The 20,307-nt window shown below is 43.6% G+C and overlaps 1 pseudogene; it reads right to left on the minus strand.

The window, feature by feature from the left end:
* Nucleotides 1-4,904: 4,904 nt before the first annotated feature.
* Nucleotides 4,905-5,524, minus strand: LOC100451042 (PEST proteolytic signal-containing nuclear protein-like; annotated as a pseudogene).
* Nucleotides 5,525-20,307: the final 14,783 nt, after the last annotated feature.

Consider the following 20,307-nt stretch of genomic DNA (forward strand, 5'->3'; position numbering starts at 1 on the left):
TTAACCCCTAAATTGATTTTGTAAATGCCACAAATGCATAGAATTGTTATCAACCTCCAAACGGCTTTTTAAAATCATATTTTTTATTCATTTGAGGATGTCTTATAAAGGCTGAAGGCAAAGGTCAGATTCCTTATGGGTGTTATTTTTATAAGTTGTTGAATTTAATTTAAAAAAGCTCATTATTTTTTGCACACTCACAATATTCTCTTTCAGAAATCAATGGCGTTTGAACCACCAAAAAGAAATAAAGGGCTCAGTGTGGTGGCTCACGCCTGTAATCCCAGCACTTTGGGGAGTCCAGGCGGGCAGACTGCTTGAACCCAGGAATTCAAGACCAGCCTGGGCAGCATGGCAAAACCCCATATCTACAAAAAATACAAAAATTAGCCAGGCATGGTGGTGAGTGCCTGTAGTTCAGCTACTTGGGAGGCTGAGGTGGGAAAGTGACTTGAGCCCAGGAGGCGGAGGCTGCAGTGAGCTAAGATCGCGCCACTGCACTCCAACCTGGGTGACAGAGTGAGACCGTGTCTCTCAAAAAAAAAAAAAAAAAATACAGGTAAGGATTCCCCTGTTTTCCTCTCCTTAATTTAAAAGTTATCAGTTCCGTAAAGTCTCTGTAACCAAACATGCTGAAGACAGAGCAACAGAAGTCACGTTCACGGACTGGTCACGGTGGCTCACACCTGTAATCCCAGCACTTTGGGAGATGGAGGCAAAAGGATCTCTTGAGCCCAGGAGTTCAAGACCAGCTTGGGCAACATAGCAAGACTCCATCTCTTAAAAAATAAAAATAGTAACATTAGCCAGGTGTGGCAGCACACATCTGCAGCAGCTACTCAGGAGGCTGAGGTGGAAAGATCGTTTGTGCACAGAAGTTCGAGGCTGCAGTGAGCTATGATCATGTCACTGCACTCCAGCCTGTGTGACCGAGCAAGACCCTATCTCAAAAAAAAAATAATTAATTAATTAATTAATTGAGAAAGGAAGTCATGTTCATTTACCTTCCACTTCAGTGTGTATCATGTAGTATTTTGGAGGTTGGAAAGTGAAATGTCGGAATCCTGAAGATTTTTTCCACTTCCAGTTTGCAGTGCTCAGTGCACAATATACAGTTTGCTGAATGAATAAACAGAAATAGGGAAGTAAACCTACAGATATTTTAGGGAGAAGCTCACTTCTTCCTTTTCTCAGGAAACCAAGCAAGCAAACATATTGTTCCAAATTTAAAACCCAGTGACCGAAGCCTTTGGAACTATGAATTTGCAACTGTCATAGGTTTATGGATATTGCTGTGGAGAAGCTCAATTTTCAGTGTTTGAACTGAACCCTTTCTTGTTAGGGAATGTGTGAAAGAAGAATTGTGGGGGAAAAAAAGCAAGCATAACCAAAGATCATCAGCAGTGAAGAATCTAGGCTGTGGCTGAGTGAACCAGAGGCCTCTAAAATGGACCCGAGTCGATCTTCAGAATGGGGATCTACCGTGCAGGAGCTTCTTGTGCTCACACAAATCTGTAAATAGGAACATTGTACATTGTCGAATTTAAATGATATTAATTTTCTCAAGCTATTTTTGTTACTATTATCCTAAAATTGAATATTTGCAGGGAGCACTTATACTTTTTCATAATGTCTGTATAACAAATTTCTATGCAAGTACATGAATAAATTATGCTCACAGCTCAGTTTTGTATAATGTGCCATTTATAGCCATCATGTATATGAACAATCACAAGCATAAGTAGGTATTGCTTATGTTGCATGTGCTAGGATCCTTATTCCTTTCTTATACTTGGTAATAGCACCAGATGTATAGTTGAGTAAACCCTTTTCAATTTCAGATTGGCAGGCCCATCCCCTTGGGTATCCTCTCAACTATCCATTGTTCTTTCAACTCTGGGATGAGAATGAATAACTGAGGACAGTTGTTCAGGACATGCTCCTAACACTTTGAGATCAATATCCTGAGAGCCACTTCTATGCATTCCCAGACAGGCCCTGGGCACCCCCATCAGGGCTGACCCTGGGCCACAGCATGCCTCAGGGGTCAGCTCTCTAGGACAAGCCACTTGTCAGAATGTTATCCCCTGAGGCTGAAGCCACAGCCATGCTTGTCTCTTCCACAGAAGCACTTCTCTTCCACCCCCTTTCACCACAGTTGGCAGATTTGAAAGAAAATATGGTAAGATGAGAAATTTACTTCAACAAGTTTGAATGATAAGTTTCAAAGCAGCCCTAAAAGGAAACTAAAGAGGCCATAGTGGGGTCTCCCTATTGAAGTGCCCTCTGTCATAACAAAACTTCTCCTACCTATGGTTTCAAGGTAAATTCAAATAAATTCTCCAGAGTAATCTGGGCATTCTATGTCTTCTTTTATCTGGGGGAGAAACGACAGGTTGTGAGGCTCTTATGCTAAGGACACTCTATACCTTTAGGAGCTAAAGGGGCCAACTTGCCTGTTACCCATGATACATGATTAGCACGGAATATGTCAAGATCAAAACTAAGTTTTACAAGAAACCAGGAATTTCTAAGGAGGCTTCTTATTAACAATTTTGCAAGAATATTTTTGTGGTTAGTAAACATAAGATTTCATGCACAGGACTGTTTTCAACCTTTCTCCTTATGTAACTAGTTCCTTCTAAAAGGCTTCACTCTTTAGTTTCATCTTCTTCTTTAATCTGCATTGACAACTCCCAGACCATTAGGAGGGCTTATAGCTCCAAGGCTGTAGAGTGCCACTGGCTAAAGCAATCAGCAATGCAGATCCTGAAGGAATTTAAGGCTTAATAAATGAATATAGTAAATAATAGACTTTTAAAGAATGAAATATAAGTATAGCTGCTTTCACAGCTCTTAATTAAACTATAAAGTAGATGCAGTAAATCAGACCAGACATGTGCAAAGTCACCTAAAAGAGAAAATTGCTCCCAGGACTGACCTAACCTTATTTAATATTAATCTGGTAGGTGTGAACATATCTAAAGCAAGCTTAGTTCCCCCTGATGGGGTAGCAAGTCAATCACTGAGGCTCAGGTGGAAGAAAACCTAGGAAGGGGGTCTGCAGTATTGGAACCTGGGGTGGGACAGGTATCAAGGGTGAGTCTGTGGTGGAAATGGCACTGGGGTATTATGGTTTAGTAAACTGAACTATATAGACCAAGCAACTAATGCTCCTTGTCCAATCCTGTACTCACAAGTTATTTGGCTTCCTATGTAGACTTGTCTTACAGGGTAAAAACACATGTGTCCACACTGATGAGCTTCTGATCCTTGATAGTTACATTTCTCATTTTAGTTGATAATTCTAATTTTTATACATAAGTCTTCTAAATTTTTATTTACCAAACTTTATATGTCACCAATCACACACCCTCCCCATGGTGCTCCAAAAAAGTTAAGTTTCTGAGGTCCCAAAGGTCAATAGGGTGAGGGGTGGGTAGTTAGGGAAGGCCTCCTTGAGGAAGGGAGGTTTAGGCAGAGATCTAAGGAATAGGCAGGAGGTGGAGGAAGGTGGAGCGTGGAGGGAGCAGTACCCTTGGCAAAGGGAACCTTGTGAATAAAGGCCTTGAGACAAGGAGATTGGTGCTTTCAAGGAGTGAGAAGATTGCTGTGGCTGGATTATGGTGAATGAAAGGGCGCTGGAGTGAATTCAGCAAACCAACTGGGAGGCCATTGCAGTAGTGCAGGAGAGAAGTGATGGTGGCTTGGACTCCAGTGGTGATGGAGAGACGTTCATGGATATGAGAGACAGGAGGCAGAATCACCAGAACTCTGTGATGAGTTGATTTGCAGGGTGAGGGAGGGGGAGGTGTCAAGGATGGCTTCCTGATTTGTAGCTTGGGCTACAAGGTGAATGGTGGCGCCACACCATCGATGGAGCACTGAAGGGTCGCTTCTCTTCTCATGCTGCACACTCTTCCTCACCAATCCCATCCTTCTCATGCTTCAATCCAGAGCTTATCTTCAACTCCCTACAGGGACTGTTCCAAAAGCACTTCCTCAAACTCAACATATCCAGGACAAAACTCATCTTCTTCAACTATTCTTCTCTCCCTCCCATGTTGACTCATGGAGAAAGGTAGCACCCTCCACCCGACTGGGAAAGCCAGAAACAGGATGCCATCCTTGACCTCATTCTCTCACCTCCAGGAAATAGATAGCCAAGGGCTGAGGGTTCCACCTCCTTGATAGCCCCCGTTCATTCATATATTGAATGACTGTTTACTGCATAATAGGAACTGTGACTAAAATAGTGAACCAGACAGCCATACTCTCTTCCCTCACAAAAACTTTATGAGGTGAACTGACAAGTAAAAGAGTAATATAATATAGTGCAGTGATGATAATGAGTAAGAGACAGCCAGGTGAAAAGGCTGAGGGAAGAGTATGCCAGTGACCTCTTCTAAAAAACGAAGACAGTAATATATCATTAAGTACCAGGCATCCATAATAGTTAGGATGCCTTTGCCTGCAAGTAACAAAATACCTGACAAAAAGTGGTTAAAACAACAGGAATTTCATTCCTAAAAGTAGGAAGTTCCAGATTTTGTGCTCAATGATGTCACCAAGGGTGCAATTTCTTTCCATCTTCTTCATCATTCTCAGCATCCTCAGAAGGTTCCACTTTTATCCTAGAGCTTGTAGCCTCATAGTTACAACATGGCTGCCCTGGTTACAAACATCACAACCACATCAAGAAGAAGGGGGGAAAATAGAGTTGCAAGAGGGCCATTCTCTCATGTTGCTCTTCTTTTTTTTTTTAATCTCAAACTCTCATTTATTAGTGTACCACTCAATCTTTTAAAAAAATGAAAAAGAAAAAAAAAGCAGCTCCAAAGATAGTCTTATACCATTCTTTAAAAAAGGAAACTGTTCCTTTTAACTTTACACCCATGCCACACCCCAATTTCAAAACATCATTTAATTGTCTTGGTCATGGACGTTTCCAAGATGAGATTTTATATTTCGCTCCCACAGCTTCTGGTTATCAGAAAACCCACGCTTCCTTTATTGAAGGAGTTTGGTCCAGCTGATGTTGGTGTATCCCTTCCAATATTCTTCATCCTCATCTTTGCTCCTGGAGGCATTTCCTCTGGTTCACTTTCTATTGATTAAAGGGACTTCTACTGGTTAAATCTGTGACAATTTGAGCATTATAACATCTTCATCTTCATTAAAAGCTGCTGCTACTGAAAGAGTTTTTGGAGCAAGAGTTGGAACAGTTTCTTTAGGCTTACTTGATCCAAGTTTGACAGATACGGCCGATGCTTTCTTTGTCGTCTGACTACCTATGGCAAATCCAAACTTGGAGATCTTTGTAGTCTATGTTGGGAGGTCGGCAGCTTCTTCTTCAGCTGATCGCTTCTCAGCGCTGCGACTGGAACTTTCCCCTCCGTTACTGAAAGAAACAGTCTTAGTTTTCACAGGTTTTTCTGCTGCTTCTTCAGGTCCTCCTGCGGCTCCAGCTCGCTGCGACTTTTCAGGCTTCTCCTCTCCCGCCTCCCCGTTCTCCATTTTCCCCGCCGCCATGTTTCTCTTCTTTATCGGGGAGGGAAGTCTTTCTTAGAAGCTCCTCCAAAATAATTTCACTTGTGTCTTTTTGGCAGAACTGGGTTGTATGGCCATTCGTGGCTGCCTAAAAAATCTGAGAAAGTAGGAATCTGGTATACAGCTTCTCTTGTAACAGGTGAACTCTGCCATATTGGAGCAAAAGGAAGAGGAATGGCAATTGGACAGGCAGCCAACATGGCTGCTACAGTGGTATATAGTACCACCATATAGCATGTAGTTCCTATGTGCCCATACAAGAGAGAGACATAGTGATAGGTTAGACTGTCTATTGTGGGATTCACAAAGGGGTTTGGAACAGAAATCTAGACTAAGACCTTTTACACAAGAGATTCTTTGTGGAATACTTGCTAGAATATTCCCAGAGTATTTTGGGATACCTCAGACTCATACAAGGTTGTATAACCTCTAACTAACAAGATTCTAAGCAAAGGATGAGACATGATCATGCTCAGGTAATGAAAACTTAGGGTCCATTCATGTTCTAGTTAGTTCTCTTGATCTAACAGTTATGGCTTATAAATCATTCCATGTCGGAAGCCCCACTGGAAATAGTTGAGGTTCAATTCAGTTACAGCTCAATGAAGTCTGAAAACAAGTGTCCAACATTTTCTGGTTCATGGTTTAAAATAGGTTTCAAATAAACAATGAGGAAGCCAGTTTCCTGTTTGGGTTGGGTCCATGGGATCCTAGCCCATCAAAGCTTTGAATTATATTACAATGACAGGCAAGGACTAGAGGGGGAAGAACTGAAATGCAGAGGAAAGTTGGCACAGTGCCAGGAAACCTGGTTAAAATTAAGTCCCTCAGTCCAAAGGAAACAATGGCAGCTAGGACATGAGTCAATGGTACAAGTGCAAGTGCATTTGGGGGCAACAAGAGCACACACAGGCAGGCCATGGAACTGGCCAACCCAACAAGAAGGTCTTTCCACATTCTGAGACCCCCCTAATGCTGGCCTCTCAATGAGAGGGTAGATCTGTACTATTGAATACAGTAGCCACTATCCATGATGCAGCACTTGCAGTGCAGCTGGTCCAAATTGAGATGTGTTCTACATGTAAATTGCACACTGGGTTCCAAACACTTATAACAAAAGAGGAAAAAATATCTCAATAATTGTCTATATTAAATTTTGAAATGACAATAAGATATATTGTTAAAATTAATTTCACCTTTTTAAATACATTTTTAAGATGGCCACTTTTGAAAATCTAAAATTATACAAATAACTTGCATTTGTGGCTCACATTGTATCCCTATTCAACAGCACTGGGCTAGACAGTTCCCCAGCCTGGGGTTCTTAGTGGTTTACAAAGTCTCCATAGCAACTTGGATGGCACTGAGCTGTTGGAATTCAAACTTCTGGAGAATTCATTCATTCCTCCCTCAGAAATAATGCATGGAAAAGAAGCCTTTCTTCTGTCACGTTGTGGAGACAGAGCTTACTGATTCTGGGGTCTCTATATCAAATTCATCAGTTCAAAGATTCCTAATGTCAATTTAAGGTAAAATTGTGTACTTTTCCAGGAGAGCTAAATGCTGTGCACCCTGAGGATGTCATTTCTTAAAATAATCATAACATGGCTACAGAGTGAGGAGACTGGTTTTCCTGCATGTGATATTAAGTTATTCTGAAGGCAGTACCTAAAGAACAGCCTCAGAAACACTTGGCCCTCAGACAGCACTACTGGGACAAACAGGCTGCCTCTCCATGTGTCCATGTGCAGGATAACTGTAACCTGAATGTACAAGTGCTCATCAGTCATAAGCTATGAAAAAAGTGTAGTACCTGGACATAAGGCAATAGGGAATAGTGGGGACTGTAGCCAACTGAAGATTGCATGCTCTCGCCAAAAAGCATTCACATTCAGATTTTTTTAACACTATGCTGACCAAACAAAGCACATTTGGGAGATGGATTTCTTTCGTGGGCTCCTTTTTGCAAGTTCTATTTCCAGGCAGCTGTTACAAATGCGCTACAATGCTTCACAGCCAGGGGCATTTTTCAGAATTATGCCTAAGGGCCTTTGAAAAACTTCAGTTATTCCCATCTCTTCTCAGACCTCCTGAATCTGAATTTCTAAAGTTTCGGGGGACCTGCCCCAAAAATCACATAGGTTCTTTTCTATTTTCCTAAGCGTCGGCTGGCTTGAGAAATAAAGGGACAGAGTACAAAAGAGAGAAATTTTAAAGCTGGGCGTCCGGGGGAGACATCACACATTGGTAGGATCCATGATGCCCCACAAGCCACAAAACCCAGCAAGTTTTTATTAGGGATTTTCAAAAGGGGAGGGAGTGTGCAAATAGGCATGGGTGACAGACATCAAGTACCTAACACGGTAATAGAATATCACAAGGCAAGTGGAGGCAGGGTGAGATCAAAGGACCACAGGACCGAGGTGAAATTAAAATTGCTAATGAAGTTTCGGGCACCATTGTCATTGATAACATCCTATCAGGAGACAGGGTTTTGAGATCAACCGATCTGACCAAAATTTATTAGGCAGGAATTTCATCTTCCTAATAAGCCTGGGAGCGCTATGGGAGACTGGAGTCTATCTCACCTCTGCAATCTCGACCATAAGAGACAGGTATGCCCCAGGGGGGCCAGTTCAGAGACCTACCCCTAGGTGCGCATTCTCTTTCTCAGGGACGTTCCATGCTGAGAAAAAGAATTCAGCAATATTTATCCCATTTGCTTTTGAAAGAAGAGAAATATAGCTCTGTTCTGCCTGGCTCACTGGCGGTCAGAGTTTAAGTTTATCTCTCATATTCCCTGAACAATTGCTGTTATCCTGTTCTTTTATCAAGGTGCCCACATTTCATATTGCTCAAACACACATGCTGTACAATTTGTGCAGTTAATGCAATTATTGCAGGGTCCTGAGGCGACATACATCCTTCTTGGCTGACAGGATTAAGAGATTAAAGTAAAGACAGGCATAGGAAATCACAAGGATATTGATTGGGAAAGTGATAAGTGTCCATGAAATCTTAACAATTTATGTTTAGAGATTGCAGTAAAGACAGGCATAAGAAATTATAAAAGTATTAATTTGGGGAACTAATAAACGTCCATAAAATCTTCACAATCCACGTTCTTCTGTCATGGCTTCAGCTGGTCCCTCCGTTTGGGGTCTCTAACTTCCCGCAACACTAAAGGTACCACAGATGATTCAAAAAGTGAAAGGAAAATAAATCTCGAGACCCCAAAATCATTAAGCCAAAGGGAAAAGTTAAGCTGGGAACTGGGTCACGCAAAACTGCCTCCCCTTTGGTTCCTAAATCGGATGGCTACAAGATGAAAAGCTACACACTGCCCTCATATTTTGCCCACAGGGAAATTCCTAGTGAACTCCAAGATCTTTAAAGTGTTTCTGTTAAAATTCACCATGGTGCCCGGGCACAGTGGCTCACGCCTGTAATCCCAGCACTTCGGGAGGCCAAGGTGGGCGGATCACGAGGTCAGGAGATTGAGACCACCCTGGCTAACACGGTGAAACCCCTTCTCTACTAAAAATACAAGAAATTAGCCAGGTGTGGTGGCAGGCGCCTGTAGTCCCAGCTACTCGGGAGGCTGAGACAGGAGAATCACTTGAACCTGGGAGGGGGAGGTTGCAGTGAGCCAAGATCGCACCACTGCACTCCAGCCTGGGCGACAGAGCGAGACTCCATCTCAAAAGAAAAAAAAAATTAACTATGGCAATGTAAATGATAACTTATCTTTACAGGTGCAATCACCCCTCTTCCCACCTGATACAAATGCATATCTAATTGTTCCCCCCCCCACCCTGCCGCATTTGTCTGTTAATCTTATGTAAAAGTGCAGATTCCTTGCATTTCCCCTGTCCCATTTGGCCATGTTACATAAAAATGCAGATTCACTGAGCTAGACAAAGGCATGAATATTTTCTCCCTACCCACCTCTTGCATGAAAATTGTGTACTTCTCAATATCCTGCCCTTTCCTCTTTAAATTTGGAGCCCTCAAAATCATCTTCAGAGAAAAGCATAGACCTGTCGCCCAGATGTGCATCCTTAACTTTGGCAAATAAACCTCCTAAAATGATTGAGACTTGTCTCATCATTTTTCTCGATTGACATAATGGGCCCTCCTACATAAAAGCCACTGCACATTCAGAAAATTCAGAGTCCCCTGGAGGCTGGAGTAAATGAGGATGGCTTCCTGGAGGAGGTGTGAAGGTGTGACTCTGGCCTCATTCTGACACATTCCCTCCCTGGCTTACCTAGACTTGGCTTTAGGAGCTCATCTGGGCTCCCCCTGGACCCCCAACCACGCCCTTTCCAGAACCACTGCTAGAGACCAAGGAAATGATGCTCTTACCAAGGGGCCATGTTGTGGTGGGGCCTAAGATTCATAGTTCAGGCAGTGTATACAGAAGGTGGCCAGAGCAGAAGCGAGTGGCCATGGCACAGAATCTATTTTCTTTAAATGCTCAAAGCTTACATATGTCAAGTCAGCCCATAATAGCCATCTCTTCCCATTTTGATCCCATCCCACCTTGGCACAGCCAAGGCAATATCATGGCATTTCTCTTAATCACCCTCATGGTCTGCTGTGTGCTTACTCCTTTTCAACTGTAACGATGACCTAGAAATATATAACCATATTTTATATAAATACAGAACTGCCTAAAGAAGCAGCTAATATTGTGATTCCCCTGGCCCTGCCCCCACCACTTCCTGCCTCCAACTCCCCACCCACCATGTGAGGAAAGCTTATGCTTCTCTTCCTTTCTCCTGGGGACCTCCTTTCACTGCCACACCAGTCCCACTTGTCCCACCTCTGCCCAACACATTCCTCATGGACAGTGCCCATCACCTGCAGCTCTGCCCCTCACTGCCAATCACAGGGCCCTGCAAGCTCCAAACCACACGGCCAATGGTAGCCTAAGGACCCCCTTGCTCCGCACCTCGAATTGACCACCACTGTCTGCTCATCCTAGGAACCTCCAAATTCAGGCCCTTTCGACCCTCAGGACTCCAGATTATTCTTCCCTATACCCACATCTAGGACTGACCCACTGCTGATTCAAACCAGTGCAGACATTCAAATTATTAAAATACTCAGTTCTTTTGCACACTTTGTGGTAAGTAGCCACTGCCCTGAGCCCTGTCACTTGAGTCTCTCTATGACCTTCAGGAATTTCTCCACAATCCAGCAACAAAAGGGTTAACACAAAGCACAGCTGTGAGTTCCAGCAATCATTCTGATTGGTCAGTCCCCTTGCCTTACCAGGTGATTAAGGTTTTAAATTTCACCGTGGCACCACACGGCAGACAAATTTTGTATGCCTAATGCTGGTTGTAATTTAATGCAAATAATCATTTCTTTTGAGGCTGCAAGATGGGGGTCTAAGGACTCTGGACTCAGCGTGAGGTGCATGAGGGCATGCAAACACCTGGCATCAGGATCGTGCAGTCACACCCACATCAAGCCAACATCTGCATAACGCAACTGAGAGGCAGCAAAGCTGGTCCCCTAAGATGCCTTCACCAGCAGCCCACCACGGAGCCTAACATTTCTCCACTCATTCCCTGAATTTTCAGTGAGAGAAGCAACACAGTAAGATCTCAGATAGCAACATCCTAGTTGAATTAGTTTTACCTGGTCTCTTCTTAGTTTCTTCCTGCCTAATAGCAAGAGAAAGTCCTGGCCAGTGCAGTGGCTCACGCCTGTAATCCCAGCACTTGTGCTGGAACGGATCACTTGAGGTCAGGAGTTTGAGACCAACCTGGCCAACATGGCAAAACCCCGTCTCTACTAAAAATACACAATTAGCTGGGCATGGTGGTGGGCACCTGTAATCCCAGCTACTCAGGAGGCTTAGGCAGGACAATTGCTTGAACCTGGGAGGCAGAGGCTGCAGTGAGCCAAGATCACACCGCTGCACTTTAGCCTGGGTGACAGTGCGAGACTCCGTCTCAAAAAAAAAAAAAAAAAAAAAGTAGAGAAAGTCCTATAGGAAAAAGACTCTAGAAAGATTAGTTTTCATGGGAAATCCAAGGAAGGTGGCCATCGAGAACTAGGGGAGTATCATGCAAAGGAAAGGAATGAGGAATAAGAGGGGTGTACAAGAGGAAACCCAGGACAATGCATCATTTAAAGTCGTGTTCCCCTGAACATATTGCAGTGAAGAGACAAGCCAGTCAGCAAGGATTTGACTCGTTAGTCAAATGAGGTGTGAGCCTAGGCGAAGAAGCAGCTTCCCTCTTCCATGCCATTTACGTGGTTACTTCCTCTTCTTGTAATCTTCAAATCCCAGCTTGCCTGCTCTAATGGCCATTTGTAGTTTTTGTCTTCCCCGCATGCTTCCCATCTTCTTCTAGTAACAGCGCCTCCCCTTCCTTAAGGGATCTGCTCCTTCCCCATCCATGGGGGTCCTCTGAGGCTGCTGGCCTCAATACCATAATCTCAAACGCAGTGGAGTCAGTGACTCAGGTGTAATCAATCATAGTATCTCAATCTCCTGGCCATGGGGATTGGTCCAAGGGACAGCCACCTAACCCAAACTGAGGCAATAAGATTCTTCCCTGCAGGAATTTGAAATCTAAGTACACAGACATCCAGGACGAAGGGAAATCGAGGCTGGGTCTGACAATAGTGCTCTAAGAGAAAGGCCATGAGATACCCAGAGCCATCCTGGTTTCTTTCCCTCCCAAGCCCAGGTTACTATTACCTTGATGTAATAACAACATCAACTATCCCCCAGCCCCATATCTTTCCAATAAACTCAATTGGTACTTAAGTTAGAATCTGTTTGTGTCATTTCAAACACAACCAAAATTGATACAGAATATTACAAGTGACATCTCTAGAAGATGGAATAGGCAGAGTCACGAAGGGGCGGGGATCTGATAGTTCTTGCTACATGGCTAAATGATTAGCTGATACATATTGTGATCCAAACCATGTGTACCCATGGCTAAAGCATTAGAAAAGGCTTGGTAGGAAAATGTCAAGATATTAGAGAGCTCTGACTGATCATTTTAGCTTAGACTAAAGCAGGATGCATGGACATGTTGGGGTTGCCTCTTTCTGCCTTTAGCTAATGCTCCAAGAACCCGGGTGAACGAATGAGCTTCCTGCCTGTGCAGGTTATTAAGTTATTGTCTCCCAGTTCTAAGCCCACCCTTCTACACCTTGATCTGTGATGGCAGGGCTGAGACTCTGCAGCCCACTGTTTTCTTTCTTTTTTTTTTTTTTTTTTTTTTTTTTGAGATGGAGTCTCGCTCTGTTGCCCAGGCTGGAATGCAGTGGCACAATCTCGGCTCACTGTAAACTCCACCTCCCAGGCTTAAGTGATTCTCCTGCCTCAGCCTCCTGAGTAGCTGGGATGATTACAGGCACGCACCACTATGCCCGGCTAATTTTTCATATTTTTAGTAGAGACAGGGTTTCACCATGTTGGCCAGGCTGATCTCAAACTCCTGACCTCAGGTGATCCACCAGCCTCGGCCTCTCAAAGTGCTGGGATTACAGGCATGAACCACCATGCCTGGCTTTTTTTTTTTTAAATTTTTTTAAGACACAGTCTCACTCTGTCACCAAGGCTGGAATGCATGGATGCGATCTCGGCTCACTGCAGCCTCCGCCTCCCGGGTTCAAGTAATTCTCCTGCCTCAGCCTCCCTAGTAGCTGGGATTACAGGTGTCCACCACATTTTTGTATTTTTAGTAGATATGGGTTTTCACCATGTTGGCCAGGCTGGTCTTGAGCTCCTGACCTCAGGTGATCTGCCCACTTCGGCCTCCCAAAGTGCTGAGATTACAGGCATGAGCCACCATGCCCAGCCCAACCCACTGTTTTCCTTTGCTTGTTGGATTCTGCCAATAGGATGAAATACAGGGAGAATGGAGGGAAGAGGGATTTGCCCCTTTCAGTAGTAGTTTCCAGCTCCTTGTCACTTTGCCACAACTTGACCCATCAGGCCCCCTTAAAGGGTTCAGCACCGCTGAGTCATTCATTCCTTCCTCAATGAGTTCTGTCCCTGGCCCTAATTAAAATTAATGTCCTGACTAGGAAGTGGCTACCTGGGAGGATTAAAACAAATGGGGAAGTCTGATCCCAAGCACCTTCTATTATCAATGTTTTCTTTGCCAAAAAAGAAAAAAATGCTAGCAATTCCTGGCCATGATTGTCACTCACTTGGGAACAGCCTGGGGACAGAGGCCGTACTGACCTTATACCTATGCAAGAAGGGCCCTATACTGACCCCTCAATGCTTTAAAATGTCCCAAACTGACCTCCCTCTAGCCATTCCTCTGCCCCTTCCCTATGGACAAGAAGCTCATGGGCCCAAGAGGATATGTCCACCTGGAGCCTGGGACTCTCTTCTGGACCATGCTCCAAGCACCTAGGACCACAGAGTGCCCTCCCCAAATGGCCTAGAGCTTGCTTTCTGGGCACATGAGGCCCCCTTCCCTGAGTTCTCCTTCTAAAAGGGGATTGGGTTTCCAGGTTGCACACCCCTTAGCCTGAAGTGCTACTAAGAGATGCTGATGGAGGCTGGGGGGTCAACAGAGCTTGGACGTGCCCACTGAGTTGTCCATATGCCTGCATGGGTCCCCACTAAGCAGAACAGAGTCCAGTGGAAAGAGAAGATGGGGTGGGCAAGGGACTTCTTTTTGTGTTCTTGCCCCAGCCTCACAAAGAGGCTCAGAGAGGGCCTCACAGGAAGTGAGTAATTTCTAGGCCCTGGATCTAAAACAAAGGCCAACAAGGCCATTAAGCTGAGATCTAAGGAAATGAGCTAAGAGACAAACTGCAAGGCTGGGCACGGATTCAACCAATGAAATGAGTGAGAGTTTTATGAGGCTGTATTGCCAGAGAAACCTTAAACTGAACATATAAGCGCTTATGATTGTCAACCCCAAGCACCAGAGCCCATGCCAGAAGGGAGCGGGCCTCAAGACAGGGCCACCCCAGCAGCAAAATCTTTCCAGGTGCTCCTCAGGAGTGTCCAAGGTGAGCCCTGGATGGGAGACCCCAGCAACAGGGAAGCCATACTCGCTGACCACAGACTCACCCACAATCAGGCCGTGAGTCAAGAAACATGTCTGCCTGCTTACTCACTCTTCCTGACAAGCCGGCATGCTGTGCTCTGTGCCAGGGGCTGTCACCTCCTGTTCCCTTTCCCCTTTTTAAAAATGGAAGTTTTTATTATCTTGCCTTTCCCCCATCATGGCTTCTATATTGGGTGCATTGGGGTGACATGCTTATCTCTTTGCCAGATCCAATGGAGGGGAGAAGAGGTATCAGTAGCCATGGTTGTCTCCTGGGGGAAGGAGGTATGAACAATGCGGAGCTATTTTAAGCAGAGATATCTTTGAGATCGTGTGTGTGTAAAGAAGGTTGCGTGTGAGTTAGGCAGCAAAGTAGTGTTCCCTGTGCCCATCTCCCACCCCTGGCCCTTCTAGTCTCAGGCCTTGAACTCTTAACTGCAGAGGAAGGGCATGAGCCAGGCTGGAACAATCACTGCACTTTACCTCGACCACAGTGACTGACTCAGGGTGGTCTTATCACAGTAGCTGCCAATCTCAGTGCTTCTGGGTGGAGCTGGTGGCAACGAATGCCTTTCTGTTTTTTGTTTGTTTGTTTTGAGATGGAGTCTCACTCACTCTGTCACCCAGACTGTAGTGCAGTGGGGTGATCTCAGCTCAACTGCAACCTCCGCCTCCCAGGTTCAAGCAATTCTCTTGCCTCAGCTTCCTGAGTAGCTGGGATTACAGGTGTGCGCCACCACACCTGCCTAATTTTTATATTTTCAGTAGAGATGGGGTTTCACCATGTTAGCCAGGCTGGCCTCAAACTCCTGACCTCGGGTGACCTGCCTACCTCATGCCTTTCCTTCTTGACCCAGCTGTTGCCATGCGAGTCCAAGGCTGTGTCAGAGGCTGTGTTCCCCACTATGTGGAGAAAGGCCATGTGGCATAGGAGAGAATTAGACAATGGGTTAGGTGAGGTAGGGATAGAGAGTGTGTGTGTGTGTGTTCTAGAAGCCTCAATTCTCTCTTTCCAGTCCCAGAGGTCACCAGAGATTCCTGCAAGTCTGCTTTAGATTCTATGAGCTTCCTTACCTTTTCTACTTAAGCTAGTATAGAAAGTATAACTGACACTTAGAAGAGTCTCAACTAATTAACCAATCCTTAACATTTGAGTTAAACTTTCTTAAACCCATGGTTCTTTACAATACTTTCTCATTCTGTTTATATATCCTCCCAACAGAATAAAAGTGTGTGTGTGTGTGTGTGTGTGTGTGTGTGGTGTGTGTGTGTGTGTGTGGTTTAAAACAATAGAAATTTATTCTCTCACAGTTCTGGAGGCCAGAAATCCAAAACTAAGGTATTGGCAGAGTTGTGTTTTTCCCTGAGAGAGAAGATTCCATGCCTGCCAACTGGCTCCTGGTGGTGGTCAGCAATCCTTGATGTTCTCTGGCATTCCTTGGCTTCTAGTGGCATCACTCCAACCTTTGTCTTTACCTTCAGATGGTTCTCTTCTCTTTGCATGTCTGTGGCTCTATGGCTCCACATCTTCCTTTTTCCCTTACAAAGATGCCAGTCATTGGATTTAGAGCCCACCCTAATCCAATATGACCTCATCTTAACTAGTTACATCTGCAAAGGCTCTGTTTCCAAATAAAGCCACATTCTGAGGTTCTGGATAGACATTAGCCTTAGGGGGCACACTATTCAACCTATTACACATATATAATATGTCCTACCATTGCCCACTTGAGAGGGCTTGGTTGTTTTACATGCCAAAAGCAGTGAACATACCTACCACTAAGAGCTTGGCTTCTAAATGCCATTCTTAAAATCTGCACATTCTCCACATGAATCCCAGAACTTAAAGTAACAACAACAACCACAAAAAAGAACCAAATAGTGATCAAAGAATGATTGGGGAAAACTGAAAAAGACACAGAAGTCAGTTTGAAAGAACTTCCACTGGCCAAATTTGGGACAGTTTGAGCATGAAATAATAACAGTAATATGTCCTCTCAAATAATATAGAAAACCATGAATCAATACTTATATACCTAAATATATATATACAAACAAACATACATACATGTACTATTTGAAAATAGAGATATTTGTCAATCCTTTTTCAGCAAATATAATTTCATCCTATGGATATATGGTAGTTCATTTAAGTGTTCTATTACTGATTCAAGTTAATTCCAATGCTTTACTATTTTAATAGTAATGCAATCCATTTATTTTATTTTATAATATTTTAGACTCAGGGGGTACATGTGCATGTTTGTTACATGAGTATATTTTGTATTTGTGGGATTGAGCTTCTACTGTACCCTTTACCCAAATAGTGAACATTGTACCCAATGGGTAATTTTTCAACCCTCGCCCTCCTCCCAACCTCCCCTCTTCAGGAGTCCCCATTGTCTATTATTTCTATCTTTGTGTTCATGTTTACCCATTTTTTATCTCCCACTTATGAGTGAAAACATGTGGTATTTGATTTCCCGAGTTAGTTCACTAAGGATACTGGCCTCCAATTCCATCCATATTGCTGCAAAGGACATGATTTCATTTTTTATGGCTGCCAAATAAATTCTATTGAGCTTTATTTTGTATTTCAAAATACAGACAATTTAATCAATTAGAATTAAGTACCACTGCAACTAGCATAGACTCAAAGTAATAGTGGATAGTTTCTTTCTCCTATTTGGAAAATCTGGAGGCAGGCTGTCTGTGGCTGGTGCCCCACCAAGTAGTTGAGGACCCAGGCTTTTTCCCTCTTTCCCAAGAGTACCTCCCAGTCTAAGATGGTTCTGGATCAGTGGCTCTTCATCAGGGATAATTTTCCCCCTAAAGGACAGTTGACAATGTCTGGAGACATTTTTTATTGTCATATTGGCAACGAGGTGCAACTGGCATCAAAAAAGTAGAGGCCAGGGGTGCTGCTAAATGTCCTACAACCCACGGCAACAAGGAATTATCTAAACCCAAAATGCGAACAGTGTGGAGGTTGAGAAATCCAGTTCTCACTCCATCCATCACACCTGTGATCCAAGAAGCAGGTCAGTATACAGAAGAAAGGGGCAAAAGGCATATGCCAGCTGACTTAAGAAAAGTTTCTAGAAGCTGCCACACAATTCCACTTATATTCCATTCACCAAAACTTAATCACGTGGCCACACATAGTTGGAAAATGTAGTCCTTATTCTCAGCAGCAATGTGCTTAGTTAGATATTGAGGACCAAACTGTCAGTCTTTGACGCAGTAATTATATTGGACATGACTTTTCAAATTAAATTTACCTTCCTCCCCTTGCCACCTTTCCCATGACTGACCCTGAGCAAAAATATCATTCCCCTCCCTGCCAAGAAATGGTTGCTTTTCCCCACCGATGCTTTGAGAATTATTGCCTTAGGGAGAAAGAATGTCATCTTGAACCATTACCTCAAAACTAGTTGAGATTCTTCCTTGCTTCATTGACTTCGCTTGACAAATATTTATTGAGAGCTTTAAAGTGCCATGCACAGTGTTGAAGGCAGTTTAGAACCTCCCACAGAGCCAGCTCACACGCAGGCATGGAACCAAGCATACCACTTGGACATCATGGCCAAGGCAAACCTAGAGATATCTGTGATGAGATATCTCTATTTTCCCCTAGAGAAAGAGAGGTCTTGCGGGAACACACCTGTGGAAGAAAGAGCAGTGCAATCAGCAATCCCTGAGGCCAATTCTGAACCTACTACCAGTTCATGTGACCTCAAGCAAGCCATATCCTACCTGCACCTCTATTTTCTCCTTTGCAAGTCTAAGGCTGGGATCCAGAGGTTTCCCAGGCCAGCACTGAGCAACCTACATAAATCAACTTGGAAGTGTGCTTAAAATGCAGATTCCTGGGCCCACCCCAAATTCTGATTAAGAAACGCTATGGTGGGGCCTGATAATTTATGAGTTTTTTCTTAAGTGCATATGTTCTTATGCCCAACAGCTGTGAAAAATTACTAGACTAGTAGAAATCCTTCTTAGCTCTAACAGTCCAACATCTTGGAAATTAGAAACAAATCAACATTCATGTAGCATGAGAAAGTCCCTGTAACATTTCAGGAGACGCTACACACTCAGATGTAAAATGAGAGCTTGCAAAGTCATAGAAAATAAGAAGACATCATTTCTACCAAAAGCATTACTAATCAACTGCTTCAAGACTGGGAAGTCATTTTCTATTACTGGCATAGAAGAGGAATAACAACATTATAAAAGGTACTTAAAAAAAAGATGGATTTTCTGAGCTCTGAGACTACACTGAAGGAAAATAAGTCATAATTCTATGTCACTATGAGCCCATAATTTTTGCCAGAAAGAGAATAAAAGGAATCAGGACTCTCTACACCTACTTGCTAGAATAATCAGGCATAGGGATTAGCTAAAGGATGCAGAGAAGCCCTCTTTACATCTTCCCCCAGCACCAAGAAAGCTATGCCAGCCCTTGGGCCCAACACAGCTTTGTTCTTTAGAGAATCATGCCTACAAAGGTTTGGAAGCAGTGCATCTAATACTCTGAGTGATATTCAAATTTAAATTGACATAGAATAAAGAGAAAATAAAAGCCTTGTACAGGTCTCTGAATCTTGAGGTCCTACATTTGCATATCTCACTACCATCAAAATAATCAAAGTACAATGAGGTCTCAAATGAGACCTAGAACAGACCTGGAACATAAAGATTATCAAAGGCTTATCCAAGAAGACATCCACAAAGCTGAATTCTGAAGGCTTAATATGTGTTAGTCACAAAAGCGTTGGAGAAATTGGAGGATGCTGGCCAGGTGAACTAACACACACCAAGATCTGGAAGTAAAGCATCCATTGAAATATACAAACTACAGGTAGTTCATTCATTTGAAACCTATCCCAGAGTGGTGAATGGTGAGGCTGGAAAGGTAAGCAAGGCCAGAGCATGAGTGGCCTTCATCGCACACAAGTACAGGAATGTGGGCTTTGTCCTGAAGGCAATAGAGAGGCACTGGAAGGTTCAAGGCTGGGGAGCAACTCTAGCTGCATGCAGAGAATGGACTGTAGCAGAGGAGTATTCCAACTAGGGAGACTAGTAAGAAAGCTAGTGCAACACTCCAGGTAGGAAACAATGAAAGTCTGACACAAGAGAATGGTAGTGGGATGGATAAAAGGAAAATTTCCTAAAGCACTTTGAGGTGTAGAACTAAGACTTAGTGTTTGATTTCACTTGAAGAATAAGACAAAGGGGATAGTCAGCAATGACTACTTTGGGCACCTGAGGTGGTGACAGTCAGTGAAAAGTCAAACACAGAAAGGAAGCAAGTTGCAAAGGTTGGGGCAGAAGAATCCAAGTAAAGGCTCCCAGGAGGCAGTTGACCATAATGGCCTGAGACTTAAGAGAGTGATTTAGGCAGCAGATGATAAATCAAACCACAAGCCAATAAAATGACCCCAGGAAAGAATTAAGAGTGAGAAGAAGATGAACATGGAACCCCAGGGAAAAAAATCAGCCTTTAAGCTGCAACAGAAGAAAATGGGCATAAGAAAAGCTAAGAAAGAGTCACCAGAGGGGCCGAAGGAAAACTGTGAGAGTGGGTACTAAAAATTCAAAGGAAGAACAGATTTTAAGAAAGGAGTGTTAATCATGGCTACTGTTTCCAAAAGGTTGTCCATGAGATTCCACAATGAAGAGGTCCCTGATGACCTTGGGAGGCACA

The sequence above is a fragment of the Pongo abelii genome, chromosome 17 (genome assembly GCF_028885655.2).
Source record: "Pongo abelii isolate AG06213 chromosome 17, NHGRI_mPonAbe1-v2.0_pri, whole genome shotgun sequence".
Taxonomy (NCBI): Eukaryota; Metazoa; Chordata; class Mammalia; order Primates; family Hominidae; genus Pongo; species Pongo abelii.